The 15,244-nt window shown below is 39.5% G+C and overlaps 1 pseudogene; it reads left to right on the top strand.

Moving 5' to 3' along the window:
• The first annotated feature begins 8,662 nt into the window (after positions 1-8,662).
• LOC113925039 lies at positions 8,663-9,439 on the top strand (annotated as a pseudogene).
• Positions 9,440-15,244: the final 5,805 nt, after the last annotated feature.

Raw genomic sequence — 15,244 nt, 5'->3', positions numbered from 1 at the left:
ACAGTCAGTTAAGCAACCAACTCTTGGTTTTGGCTCAAGTCCTGATCTCAGGGTCTTGAGATCAAGCCCTGTGTGGGACTCAGCAGGCTTCACACTGAGCATGGAGTCTGATTGAGTTACTCTCTCCCTCTCCCTTTGCCCACCCCCCACACTTGCATGTGCATGCTCTCTCTCTCTCTGTCTCACAAATAAATAAATCTTTAATAAAAATAAAATTCATAGGGGTGCCTGGGTGGCTCAGTTGGTTAAGCAACTGCCTTCGGCTCAGGTCATGATCCTGGAGTCCCAGGATCGAATCCCGCATCCGGCTCCCTGCTCAGCAGGGAGTCTGCTTCTCCCTTTGACCCTCCTCCCTCTCATGCTCTCTATCATTCTTTCTCTCTCAATAAATAAATAAAAATCTTTAAAAAATAAAAAATAAAAATAAAATAAAATTCATAAACAGAGAAGATCCTGAGATGAAGATTTTGCTTCTGCTAGACAACTTTCTGACCCCTGGGATGAGACAATATAGCACTGGGGATTCCAGGGTAAAATGATTAACGTTCTTTATTTTTTTTTTTTTTGATTAACGTTCTTTAATAAGTATATGTAGGCACCTTCTCAAGGGGGAAAAGTGTAGCCCTGGAATTTAATCTCTTCTATTTTCAGATGCTACTGAAGATCAGATAACTGCTAGTGGACCATGACCACCTCCTGTTCTCAAGTGATCATATTAATTTACCTGTTTGCCATGAGGCATCAGAAATCCAGAAGGAAAAAAAAAGAAGAAGAAAAATTCTCCAAAAGGGAGAAGGAAAAGGATTCTATATAGAGTCTGAGAGAGTTGTTGAATGTAAGTCTGTAAAGAGATGAAATTTGCATTTGTCCAGGACATTAAAGACAAAGAGAGAAGAGGGGTAAGAAGAAGAACATGGCAGAGGTCCTTGAGGAGGGTTCATCCAATCTTAGCAACAAAACACTAACCCTGACTTGTCCTTTTTATACTTTCCTAACCTTTGTATTGGACTCCCCTCCTTTTGCATTTGCTCAGGTTGCATACAAACTGTGGAGATTATTCTGAAGGCAGTCCAACTGTGGTCTCTTCATGCTGATCAAAGCTACAAGAACAATGTTGGAACTAGACCGATAAGAAGATTAGGTCTGAAAAGAAGAAAGAAGACAATGAAAACAAGTTTTTACTTCTTCACCATTTTGTCTTGAGCTATTTCAATGAGGCATGGCTATAGAATCAGTTTTAGTGATAATTCAGCTCATCTCAATAAACACCAGAATTTTATCATGTGACAAGCATTGTACTAAATGTTAGGCACAAAGAAGCAAATGTGGCAAGTTCCTAGACTTCAAAGAGTTAATAATGCAGCAGAAAAAAGTAGAAATGTGCATTAAAATGAAATCTAATATGGATGTAATATTAATATGGCCCACGGTTTGCTGGGAAGTACAGAAAGGGGCAGGGATGTCAGAGAAAACTTAGAAAAGAGAAGACATTTGAACTGAGACTTGAAGAATTCTTGATGGCTATCAGACAGACCAGGTGAGGAAAGGATATCCTAGATGGAATAGTAAAAACAAAGTCAGAAAGAAAAGAAATAACAAGCTCTATTCAGGAAATATTAATAATCTGATACATCTAGAATTTGGGATGCATAAGGAGAAATGAACAGAGAAAGCTTAAAAAGTTAGGCTTGAGCCAGTTTGTAGAAAGCCTTGAATCATGTCAAAAATTCAGATTTTATTCTAAAGGTAATGGAGATCTATTATGGGTTTTCAAGTAGCAAAATCACTCAGACATCAACTAAACATGATGATGGATTTAAAAGGTGTCAGATTAAACCTTACACCTAAAGGAGCTAGAAAAAGAACAGCACATAAAGCCTAAAACCAACAGAAGAAAGGAAATAATTAAGATTAGAGCTGAAATAAACGATACAGAAATAAAATAAAAACAGTAGAATAGATCAATGAAACAAAGAGCTGGTTTTCTGAAAGAATTAAATTGATAAACCCTTAGCCAGACTTATCAAAAAGAAAGGACAAAGGACTCAAATAAATAAAATCATGAATGAAAGAGGAGAGATCACAACCAACAACACAGAAATATAAACAATTATAAGAAAATATAATGAACAATTATATGGCAACAAATTGGGCAGTCTGGAAGAAATGGATAAATTCCTAGAAACACATAAACTACCAAAACTGAAGCAGGAAGAAGTAGAATACTTGAACAGACCCATAACTAGCAAAGAAATTGAATCAGTAATCAAAAATATCCCAACAAACAAGAGTCCAGGGCTGGATAGCTTCCCAAGAGAATTCTATCAAACATTTAATGAAGAAGTAATACCTATTCTGCTGAACCTGTTCCACAAAATAGAATTGGAAGGAAAACTTCCAAACTCATTCTATGAGGCCAGAATTCCAAAACCAGACAAAGACCCCACTAAAAAGGAGAAATACAGACCAATATACCTGATGAACATGAACAGAAAAATTCTCAACAAGACACTAATTGAATCCAATAGTACATTAAAAGGATTATTCACCATGAACAAGTGGGACTTATTCCTGGGCTGCAGGGGTGGTTCAGTATCTACAAATCAATCAATGTGATACACCACATTAATGAAAGACAGGGTCGCCTGGGTGACTCAGTCAATTAAGCATCCTACTCTTGGTTTCAGCTCAGGTCATGATCTCAGGGTCTTGAGATCAAGCCCCATATTGAACTCTATGCTCAGCACGGAGTCTACTTGGGATTCTTTCCTCCTTCATCTCCCTCCCCCTCTGCTTCTCTCCATGCTGGCATGTGTACACTCTGTCTCTCTCAAAATAAATAAAATCTTTAAATATAAATAAAAATAAATAAAAGAAAGAATAAGAACCATATGATCCTCCTAATAGATGCAGAAAAAGCATTTGGCAAAACATAGTATCTTTTCTTGATAAAAAAACCTCAAGAAAATAGGGATTGAAGAAACATACCTCAACATCATAAAGGCCATATATGAAACACCCACAGCGAATATCACCCTCAATGGGGAAAAAACTGAGAACTTTTCCCCCAAGCTCAGGAACACGACAGGGAGGTCCACTCTCACCATTGTCATTCAATATTGTACTAGAAGTCCTAGCCTCATCAATCAGACAATAAAAAGAAATAAAAGACATGCAAATCAGCAAGGAAGAAGTCAATTTTTCAGCAATTGTAGTCTAGATGATACTCTAAGTAGAAAACCCAAAGACTCCATCAAAAAATTGCTAGGACTCATCCATGAACTAGGCAAAGTTGCAGGATATAAAATCAATGAACAGAAATCTGTTGCATTTCTATACACCAATAATGAAGCAGCAGAAAGAGAAATCAAGGAATCAATCCCTTTTATAATTGTATCTAAAACCATAAGATACCTAGGATTAAACCTAACCATAGAGGTAAAAGATCTGTACTCTGAAAACTATAGAACACTTATGAAATTGGAGAAGACACAAAGAAATGGAAAAACATTCCATGCTCATGGATTGGAAGAACAAATATTGTTAAAACATCTACACTATCTGAGCAATCTACACATTTAATGCAATCCCAATCAAAATAACACCAGCATTTTTCACAGAGCTAAAACAAACAATCCTAAAATTTGTAACAGATCTTAAAAGACTCCGAATAGCCAAAGTAATTTTGAAAGAGAAAAGCAAAGCACAATCCCAGACTTTAAGCTGTATTATAAAGCTGTAATCATTGAGACAGTATGGTACTGGCACAAAAACAGACACATAGATCAATAGAAAAGAACAGAGAATCCAGAGATGGACCCATAACTATATGGTCAGTTAATCTTTGACAAAGCAGGAAAGAATATCCAATGGGGAAAGGACAGTCTCTTCAACAAATGATGTTGGGAAAACCGGACAGCAACAGGCAAAAGAATGACAATGGACCACTTTTTTATACCATACACAAAAATAAATTCAAAATGGATGAAAAGACCTAACTATAAGACAGGAAACCATCAAAATCCTTGAGAAGAAAACAGGCAACAACCTCTTTGACCTCAGCCACAGCAACTTCTTACTAGACACATCGCCAGGGGCAAGTGAAAAAAAAGCAAAAATGAACTACTGGAACTTCATCAAGATAAAGGCTTCTGCACCGTGAAAGAAACAATAAAACTAAAAAGCAACTGATGGAATGAGAGAAGATATCTGCAAATAACATATCAGATAAAGGGCTAGTATCTAGAATCTATAAAGAACTCATCAAAATCAACACCCCAAAGATAAATAATCCAGTTGCAAAATGGGCAGAAGACATGAACAGACATTTCTCCAAAGAAGATATATATACAAATGGCTAAGAGACACATGAAAAGATGCTCAGCATCACTCATCATCAGGGAAATACAAATCAAAACCACAATGAGATACTACCTCACACCTGTCAGAATGGCTACAATTAACAACTCAGGAAACAACAGATATTTGGTGAGAATGTGGAGAAAGGGGAACACTTTTGCACTCTTGGTGGAAATGCAAACTGGTGTAGCCACTCTGAAAAACAGTATGGAGGTTCCTCAAAAAGTTAAAAATAGAACTATCCTACAACCCAGAAATTACACTACTAGGTCTTTATCCAAAGGATACAAAAGTGCTGATTCAAAGGGACATATGCACCACAATGTTTATAGCAGCACTATCCACAATGCCAAAATATGAAAAGAGCCCAAATGCCCACCATCAACTGATAAATGGATAAAGAAGATGTGTGTGTGTGCACGTGCGTGCATATTTACATATATAATGGAATATTACTCAGCCGTCAAAAAGAATGAAATCTTGCCATTTGCAACAATGTGGATAGAACTAGAGTGTATTATGCTAAGCAAAATAAGTCAGTCAGAGAAAGACAAATACCATTTGCTTTCACTCATGTGGAATTTAAGAAACAAAACAGATGAACATAGGGGAAAGGAAGGAAAAATAAAATAAGATAAAAACAGGAAAGCAAACCGTAGAAGACTTAAATATAGAGAACAAACTACATTAGTTAGCCAACTAGAGGGCTGCTAGAGGGGAGGTGGATGGGGATGGGCTAAGTGGGTCATGAGTATTAAAGAGAGCACTCTGGGGCGTCTGGGTGGCTCAGCTGGTTAAGCAACTACCTTCAGCTCAGGTCATGATCCTGGAGTCCCTGGATCGAGTTCCGCATCGGGCTCCCTGCTCAGCAGGGAGTCTGGGCTTCTCCCTCTGCCCCTCCCCCCTCTCATGTGCTCTCTCTCATTCTCTCTCTCAAATAAATAAATAAAAATCTTTAAAAAATAAATAAATAAAGAGGGCACTCTGTTGGGATAAGCACTGGGGGTTATAAGTGATGAACCACTTAAATTCTACTCCTGAAACCAGTACTATACTATATGTTAACTAACTTGAATTTAAATTTTAAAAATAAATTAATAATAAAAAATAAAATAAAAGGTGCCAGATGAGAGGCAGGAAGCTGGGCTAATGGGCTATTGCCTAGATTAGGGAAGTGGTAATGAGAATGAGGAGGAGGGAAGAAATACAAAAAATATTTTGTCAGTAGAATTTGAGGTTTTTGGTATCGAGGTGGATATGGGAGGGGAGGTTTCTAAGCTTAAACAACTAGATGGATTCTAATACTACACTGCTTTCTTTACTACTCTGCTACTGTATTATCATGTAACCTTTAAACACCAGTCATGGGACCCCCATATCAGTTTTCCCTTCTCTCCCTGGTGGGAAAGTAATCATACCTGTGGTCTGCCCTTTTCTATAGAAAGGTGAACGGATAACACATTTATACAAAGTCTGGCTGTTAACTATTTTCTCATGAGTTTTATGACTAAGGGGTTAAAAAAAAAAAAGCAAAGAAATTCAACAACAAAATCTTGGTTTTAAAACTCTGGGATTCATTTGAACCAACTGTTGCCATGGTTTCAAGAGTCTGAAATCAACATTTCAAGGTAACCCAAGGATCTAGATATTGCTGCAGCATTCAGGTATCAAGGAACAAGCAAAGTGCCATACCCCATTAGTGACCAAACTCCGTTAAGGCTGTGCAAATGCCTCAAATTGGTATTCAGCTTAATCACTGATGCTGTATTACTAATCATAGCATGACACCATGCAAAAGTGGGACTTTTTAAAAGGCTGGCAAATGGCATTATTTTAATAAATCATTAGGAAATTGCTTTTTGAGGATGCAATGAAAGTACAAGTTTCTCAATTAGGGGAATTATGTGGAAATGATGAGATATTTGAGCATGCATGATCTGCAGCTAGCAATCCATTTGAAGCAGACCAAGCCATTGGGAGGGCTGGCTAATGAAAAGAGGATGATCTGATTCATTGTATGAGAAAAATGATAATGGAGGTTCTAAACGGAGGGCGTTAAAAGACTGCTCATCTCCCAGCTACACTCACCAAAGTCTTTTTGGCCCTTCACCTTGCGTTTAGAGCTAAAATAAAGATGTCAAGATGAACCTAATCTTTGAGAGAATTAATCAACTTTCTTTAGCAATACTCATACACAAGAAAAATAAATGATTAGGGGAGCCTGGGTGGCGCAGTCAGTTAAGCATCCAACTCTTGGCTTCAGCTCAGGTCATGATCTCCGGGTGGTGAGATCTGGCCCTGAGTGGGGCTCCATGCTCAACAGGGAGTCTGCTTGAAATTCTCTCCCTCTGCACGTGCGTGCGTGCTCTCTCTCTCTGTAAAACAAGTAAATAAATCTTAAAAGAAAAAGAAAAAGAAATGATTATTAATTAGTTGGACAACCCAAAAATACTGAAGTTCTATTTGGAGCTTATTTGTAAGCTGGGGAAGAGCTGATTGAGATAGGAAACAGGATGAGACATGGCCAGATAGGATATTTTGTTCTGAAACTCTCATCCACAGAAATACCTAAGTTTGAAAAAGCATTGTGTGGACTCTACATGTACATACGTAGGGCATGTGTGTATGTGTGTGTGTACATGAGAGAGATTGAGAGAGAGAAATGGGGAGGTGGGGTTAAAAGAATATTTTTCTTCTTTATTTTCAGTTCAACAAAGAGTATTCACATTACATCTGATTACTAGTTATACCATTTGGAAAGGCTCAGGAATCTTTTCTTTAATCATTTTGAAACTTCCTGTGAGAAACTGCCTTTTTGTAAGGATCCAATTATCAACCATTCTCAGAAATGGATTTCTATATTTAATAGGCCAACACATTCCTCTAGTATTAAATTCTTCATCTGGAAATTGGTAGCCTTGCTTGAGTTCCTCAAGGCTCAATGAGCCCATTGTTTGCGGTGACTATCACTCTCAGCAAATTTGAACATTCTTACTCAACTCTAATGTCCAAATACTTCTTTGAAATCATTTTTCAAGCTCTCTACTTTTGGCTTTGTAAAAGAACTTGGGTTTGACAAATATGCTACCCAGTTTGTCATCCGTGAGCAAGATTCGTGGAAGTCAAGCAGGAACAAGAGTCATTAACAAACTGGGGTCTGATGAACAACTCTTAGAACAGATGGACACACATATACATATACACGCACATACAGCATAATTCTGAAGACTACTTAGGAGGAAAATGTCTGGTGACAGCATAAATGGCTCAGGGCCTGTAGGGCCTAAACTTTTACTCCCTGAAACTTCAGGACAAATTTTACATTATCTACTTGAGTTACCAAAGACACAGAGCTCAACTCTGTTCTACAGGGAATTAAACTATGAAATAAGATTCTTAAAAATAAAAAGACATTAATGCTGCTTAGCCATCTTATTAGATGTTTGACATAATTTATCGCCTGAAGACATTGTGCCTTTAGTCTTATATCAAGAGCAAAATTCACGAAGTGACTCGGTTGTTCTCAGCATGAAGGAGAACAGACACATTTTTCAAAAGAAGCAATTGACTTGTTAAAGGTTTGACATATCACAAACATTTTGATTTTGTGATCAGACTGGATTCTGTGATCAGACTGGATGGTGATTTACTTATCCCCTGACTTTCCTGTCAGGTAATTTATAAGTTTACTTCTCAGACAAGAACTGTGGGAAATCTTAGGAGGAATTGGTAGGGCAAAGAGGAGGGAAACACATAGCTATAATAAAGCTATGGTAGTGGCTAAAGTGACAAGAAAAACAAATGGAAATCATTTGATTTGTACTGCACCTGTGAGAGAAGAAATTATGGCTCCTTTTTGCATCTGAATCTCACAGGTCTATTTTGAGAGCTGAGAGATCTGTGTGAAGTACCTTGTTCACTCTTTTAAAACAGCCTTTACTTTAAGAGAACTCAACTGTGAAATTTATAGAAATTCTTTCTGAAGCTAAGAAAAAAGTTCAAATTCCTTTGCTTTTGATTATTTCGCTAAACTCTACTAGAATCTAAAGACACAATGTGGTGTGGGATTAAGATATGCCAATTCAGGGACAGGGCGGGCTCATCCTGGGGCCTTGCGTCACCAGAGCAGGAGCCATCCCACGCGGTGGTCTGGTGTAAGGCCGCACACAGGCCAGGAGCCCGGGTTCGGTGCAACGGATACCCCAGTACTTGGCAGTCCCCCGAGGCTCACAGAGAACCTCTGCGGAGCCCCACCACACACAGGCAGGGCGGCCACTGCATGGGTGTGGATGTGCCTGACAAGATGAAGATCTGCAACCCAGTGGTGCTCCTGGCCTGTGGCTCCTTCAGTCCCATCCCCAACATGCACCTGTGCTTGTTTGAGGTGGCCTGAGACCACCTACATCAAACAGGAATGTACCAGGTGATCAGGGGTATCATCTCTCCTGTCAAAGACAACTACAGGAAGAAAGACCTCGTGGCTGCCCACCACTGGGTGGCCATGGCCTGGCTGGCCCTGCAGACATCCGACTGGGTCTGGGTGGGCCCCTGGGAGAGTGAGCAGGTACAGTGGATGGAGACAGTGAAGGTGCTGAGGCATCATCACAGCAAAACTGCTTAGATCTCTGCCCCAAACGGAAGGGCTCGTTCCACGGCCCCTACAGCTGTGCCTGAGCTGAAGCTCCTCTGTGTGGCAGATGTCCTGAAGATCTTCCAGAATCCCAACCTCTGGAAAGACACACACATCCAAGAGATAGTGGAGAAGTTTGGCATACTGTGTGAGAGCTGGACAGGTCACAATCCAAAGGAATACATCTCGGGCTCACCCATCCTGCACAGGTACTGGTGCAACATTCACCTGGCCAGGGAGCCCGTGCAGAATGAGCTCAGATCCATGTACATCAGGCGGGCCTTGAGCCAGGGGCACAGCGTGAAGTAACTGCTCCCAGATGCTGTCATCACCTACATCAAGGACCACAACCTCTACACCAAGGACAGTTCCAGGAAAGGCAGTAGCACCCAGACGAATGAAGGAAAGAAAAGGTGGGGAGAGCCAGCCACTCCCCAGAGCTCCTCTTGAGGAAAGGGCAGTTAAGGTCTTTGGCTTTTTTTTTTTTTCTTTTTCATTTTTCCTTTGTTTTTTTAGGCAATGAGTTATTTCAGAGGAGTCTTCTGTCCCAAGAAGAGATACCTTCTTTTGGGAGGAGGGGCAAGTGCCTACATCTCAAGAATGGACACTTACCAAAGAAGTTGAAATGGCACAGGCCACTAGAACTAGACCACAGCTCTCAGAACCTCTCGCTGCACAGGCCTTCTTATTCGGTAAATGGTGACTCGGGCATGCGCACTGAAGGCAGTTCCACACAAGGCAGGGCCCCTGAGGGTCAGATCAGAACTGCCCACACGGGCGCCTGGGTGGCTCAGTTGGTTGAGCGACTGCCTTCGGCTCAGGTCATGATCCTGGAGTCCCGGGATCGAGTCCCACATCGGGCTCCCTGCTCGGCGGGGAGTCTGCTTCTCCCTCTGACCCTCTTCCCTCTCATGTGCTCTCTATCTCTCATTCTCTCTCTCTCAAATAAATAAATAAAATCTTTAAAAAAAAAAAAAAAAGAACTGCCCACACACATTTTTTTAACTAGGGCCAGGTGAAACATGCTGGTCTTGACTGGAGAGACTGGACAGGATGCTAATTACTGAACAGTGGGCTTTGTCAATGCCTTATTCCAACAAAATAATAATTGAGGAGTCAAAAATTTGGAAGCAGTCCTTTGCCGATTTACATCGAATCTTCCCTCAAGAACCACTGTCTGCCTGCCTAAGCTACAGATACAATTTAAAATCTTTCTAAGGAGTGACTCTCAAACAATATTTTTGATATGGCAGATATTTTTAACACGACTTTTTATAAATGCCACAGCTCCTGATTTCCAGGTTTCTAAAAAGGAACTGAGGTAAAACAGATGCCTTGACTATTTTAGAAGATCTTTTTGATTGTTTTATGACCGCCTGCCTGTTTGAATATTGGCAAAGAGATAAATAATAAATTGACATCAAAAAAATTTTTTAATTAAAAAAAAAGATACGCCAATTCATAAGTTTCCATAATCATTAAACCTTGGTTATGCAGCACTTGTGTCCAAGGAAGAGGGTCCCTTTATTAATCTCATTTTGTTCATCTTCTCAAGGAGCAGGGCAATGTGTTATTGCTCTTGCTCCCTCGAAGATTCCAAGACTTGATGTGCTAAGGGGCAAAGTGCTTGGCTGAAGGATCCAATTAGGAAAATGGCAGAGGGACCAGTACTGATGGCTCTTGACCATATCTGTTGAGGTCTCACCAGAAGCCATCCACTTCAAAGTGTAGCATTATTGGTTTCTACCTGTTAACATATTTAAACAAGGAGGCTATTAGAGGCGTCTTGGTGTCTCAGTCAGTTGGGTGAAGGACTCTTGATTTTGGCTCTGGTCATGATCTCAGGGTTGTGAGATCAAGCCCCATGTCTGGCTTGGCCTTGGCATGGAGCCTGCTTAAGATTCTCTCTCTTCCTCTCCCTCTGTCGCTCCCTCCATCCCCCCATCCCCGCTCGCATGTGTGCCCCGTGCTCATGTGCACATGCGCACTCTCTCACTCTCTCTACCCCCCGCCAAAAAAAAGAGGCTATTAGATTGAGATGCCTTGGTTATGTAAGGAAACCAAAACATTAGCTGGAGTCAATGCACTTGAATCCAAGAAAGTGAAACTTAAGAACAACCCATCACAAACAGCCAGCTAGACTTTCCTGCTTAAAATACAACTGCTTAAAATACAACCAATCAAATAATTTCTTTGCTCTACTGCCACATCTTCTCTATAAAAAAATCTCTTCCCTGGGGGAGCACTCCTAACTACTTTAGGCTTCGCACCGCCCAATTCATAATTGAAAATTTTAATGTACCTGAGTTCATCTTTTAGCATATCAGAACATCAAACTGGTTACTCCAATTTTAGCCTACACATAACAGTGATGATTCATCTGATATTTAATGTGATATTACTCAATAACAGTGATACATTAAATTCATTCATTTAACAAGTACTTCTTAAATACTGTGTGCCAGTCACCATATTGGGCACCAGAAATCCAAACATGCATGAGACAAAGTATCTGACTGCAGAGCTGAGTCTCATGAAAAAGACAAACATGAAAGTTAATAAATACACACTTGAAAGGGCAGAGAGAGAAACATAATAACATAGGAAGCCGGGGAAAGATATAACCAATGTCAATTACCATGATGTCATTCTTATGCCCTTCTACAACCCATTTCCTAGCATGGTACTAGGCATATACAGACATTTGATAAATATGTGTTTGGAATGGATTGATAAGTGGATGGATGGGTGAGCAAATGGATGAATGGATGGGAAGAGTGAATGAGTGAGTGAATAAATTAAAAATAAAATATTTTTAATTAAAATTAAAAATAAACTTCGGGGACAAAAATCTAAGTGAGGCTGTCTATTAAACAATATCACAGAATCATGGACTTCTTACCACTGATCTCAGCTCATTCTTACACAAACAATTTCTATGATTTATTTTTAGATCCATGCCTGTCTCCCCCAGTACAATATAAGACCAACAAGAAGAATAGGGGCCCCATCTGTTTTTGCTTCCCAGTGATAGCTCCAATACCTGACAGTGCTTGGCATGAAGAAGGTGCTAAACAAATATTTGTTGGATAAGTAAAGAGAAACACAAATGTCTCATTAAAGGAGGTACTATACAAGGAAGAATATGCAAGAGTATACAAGAAAGATTTCTTTTTAAGAGTTCTGAAAATGTCACTTTTAAAAAGAAAAGTTTTTTACTGCTCTGTACTAATATATGAGTTCAGTTCAATCAGATTGGTCTCACTGATTCAGACAACCTCAGCTGAGTGGGGGTTAGAAAACGTCACTGTTGAGGATTTAGGGAGCCAATAGGTAACACCCATTTCTTCTAATTTAGGACCAATGGATAAATAAAGGTGATATACTGATAATTTTGGTATCAGTATTGACAGGTCCACTGAAAAATGAGCCTTTCAATCTGTAACCCAAGTAATTCATGACTCATTCATGCTCCTCATCCCATCCATAATAAACCCTGAGAAAGCCCATCTAAAGGAAGGATTGGCTCTGCAGGACACATACGCTTAAAGCAAGTATTTCTTCATTGTATCTAGGGTAGTGCAGAAAGTAAGAGAACATATCCCCAGAGTTTGTGGCCTTGAGAATTATGGACCAGTGATGTTACTCAGGTAACTAAGGAAACTCACAAGAAATAATGGGTAGGAGAAGACGCCAAAGGGTTACTCTAAATCCCTGCACATGGAAACAAGGAGGCCAGAGAAAAAGAGAACCCCTCCCATGACAGGCAAACCCTTGGTAAGTATCTCTTTTCCAACCACTAGGTCACAGCGCAGTATATGGCAAATGAATGCAGGAGAGAGCAGAAAATGAAATATGTTAAGTGTGCTTTTCCAGGTGATATAACTGATGCAAATCACCATTCTTTGTTTCTGATAAGTATCTGATAGCTAATATACAATCCTCTGCAGGAGCTGTTGAATAATTTAAAATACAAAAACCACAGTCTCATACAATGCAAGAGGTTCTAATATCATAAAAGCCAAGTAAAGATCACAGGAGTCTGAACACATGTGTTCCTGGTCTGCTTCCACTCACTGCTTCCTGGTCCCCTCCCAGTTGCAGCCCCCTTTCAAAACCACAACAACCCACATCACACGAAACTGGCAGCAAAGGAGAGGATTTAAGAAGCTCACATGGAGAAAACTAAGGTGCTCCTGTCAACTCCTGAGCTCCCTGCAGATGGCCAGCACCTGCTGCCAGTCATGTAAATGCACCAACTTGGGTATTCCAGCCCCTAGAACTGCGGTCCAGTTGATATCATATGGAACAGAAGAACGACTAGCCCACTGAGACTAGTCAACCTACGAAGTTGTTACAGATAATAAAATGTTTGTTATTTTTCACCAGTATATTTGGGGATGGTTTGTTGCACAGTGGTGATTGGAACACAGCCCCTCTCTGGCCCCTGGGTTTCTGGAACAGAATTGTTATTGTTCTTATGATCCACTAGGGAAGGCTTCACTTGCAACATCATTTGTTTAAATGAGGATTTAATTGAGAAATGTTCCCTTTTGTTCTATTTTCACACTGAAAAGGTAACGCTAAAGCAAAACATAATTTCTATATTGACTCACCATTTCACAAAGAGCCAATATATGAATAATATGTTTCAGATGGAAGCTGGTTGGAATTACCCTCAATCTTTTAGTGAACAAAAACCTGCAAAGACTAGATGATGGTGAGACTAGAAAGCTGGCAGGAAATCAGGAATTTAGAAAGAAAATGTTTATCTTGTGGCCCTTGTCACAACTTAAAACCCAATATGGGCTAATGTCTGTAAATGGAGAGTAGCTATTAACAAATCAATTATAATTAGGGTCTTGTTGGCTTTTCTAGTATGAACTCTTAATTATTTGTCTGATCCGAGGTATCCTTAGATTATTTACTATCATTCTTGCCAACCAACAAAAGATAATAAGATTGAATCTCACAAATATGTGGGAATTGGAGAACAGCTTTTATCCTATATGCTTAATCTCAGGAAAAATTTTCAGGGCCTGAGCCTTTTCTTCAAGACAAAGTCTCTTTCTAAAGTTAATAAATAACTAACTTTCATAAAAAATTTTCAGAGAAGACAATATTTAATTAACTTCTTTAAAAAAAATTCCCTAGATCATGGACATCTGTTTAGAATCAACAGTCAGGCGCCTGGGTGGCTCAGATGGTTAAGCGTCTGCCTTCAGCTCAGGTCATGATCCCAGAGTCCTGGGATCGAGTCCCGCATCGGGCTCCCTGCTCCTTGGGAGCCTGCTTCTCCTCTGCCTCTCTCTCTCTCTCTCTCTCTCTGTGTCTCTCATGAATAAATAAATAAAATCTTAAAAAAAAATAGAATCAACAGTCAAGGGTACTTCTTTATGGTCTATTTTCTTTTTCCAGCAGTTGTCTTCTTGCATGAGGTCTAAAAAAGAAATCCATACTTCTGAGAGGAAACTGAGCCAGAGGACAAATAATCACTCCATTCAAAAGTGATGAGTATGTGGTGGCAGTACTACTCATGGGCTAAGAAAATCTAATTCTGTAATCATTTCTCACATGCATACTTGTCTCTTACCAATACGTAAGTCAAGGATATTTTTCTTCATTCTACAGCTCAATCTCAACCTAATTCTGTATCTGATCATTATTATTCCACTTTGTTATAAAAGAAAAGAATCCAGGTTCAGTTTTAGCCTCAGAAAAAATGGAAAATTTCCTCTCTCTAGCAAGCTGAAAAGTGGTTCTTATAACAAAATAATTACCTAATTTAAAGTGCTCAACTGAATCAATCGGTTAGAAGTCCAATTAAATCAAGCTGTCAACAGGAATATATTATACCTGATAAGAGTTGGTGAATAGAGCGACACAAAGCACAAATATCATGCTCTCTGTTAAACTTAGAGAAGAAGTTATTCCTTCCCTAAAAAGATGCTGTATCTTCCCGATGATATCTTGTCTTTTAATACGCCAAGAAAGCTACATATCTGACAAAAACGCTGAATATTTACATGCTAATTCAGGAGATCAAGGTTAGATATTTACTTTGTCAATGAAACTCTAGCCACAGGTTCATGAAAATTAAAGGCATTAATGACTAGTTTATCATAAAACCACCTTGGTCCTTTTCCCTCATGGAGTTGGGGTGGTGGCAGTGGTTATTCACTATGAATGAGCATATGGACAATGAAAAGAATGACAAATTGGGAGCAGGACAGAAATGACAGGGCTTTCTGATCA

Source organism: Zalophus californianus, chromosome 2 (genome assembly GCF_009762305.2).
Source record: "Zalophus californianus isolate mZalCal1 chromosome 2, mZalCal1.pri.v2, whole genome shotgun sequence".
NCBI lineage: Eukaryota > Metazoa > Chordata > Mammalia > Carnivora > Otariidae > Zalophus > Zalophus californianus.
This window is presented reverse-complemented; position numbering and strand designations above follow the sequence as displayed.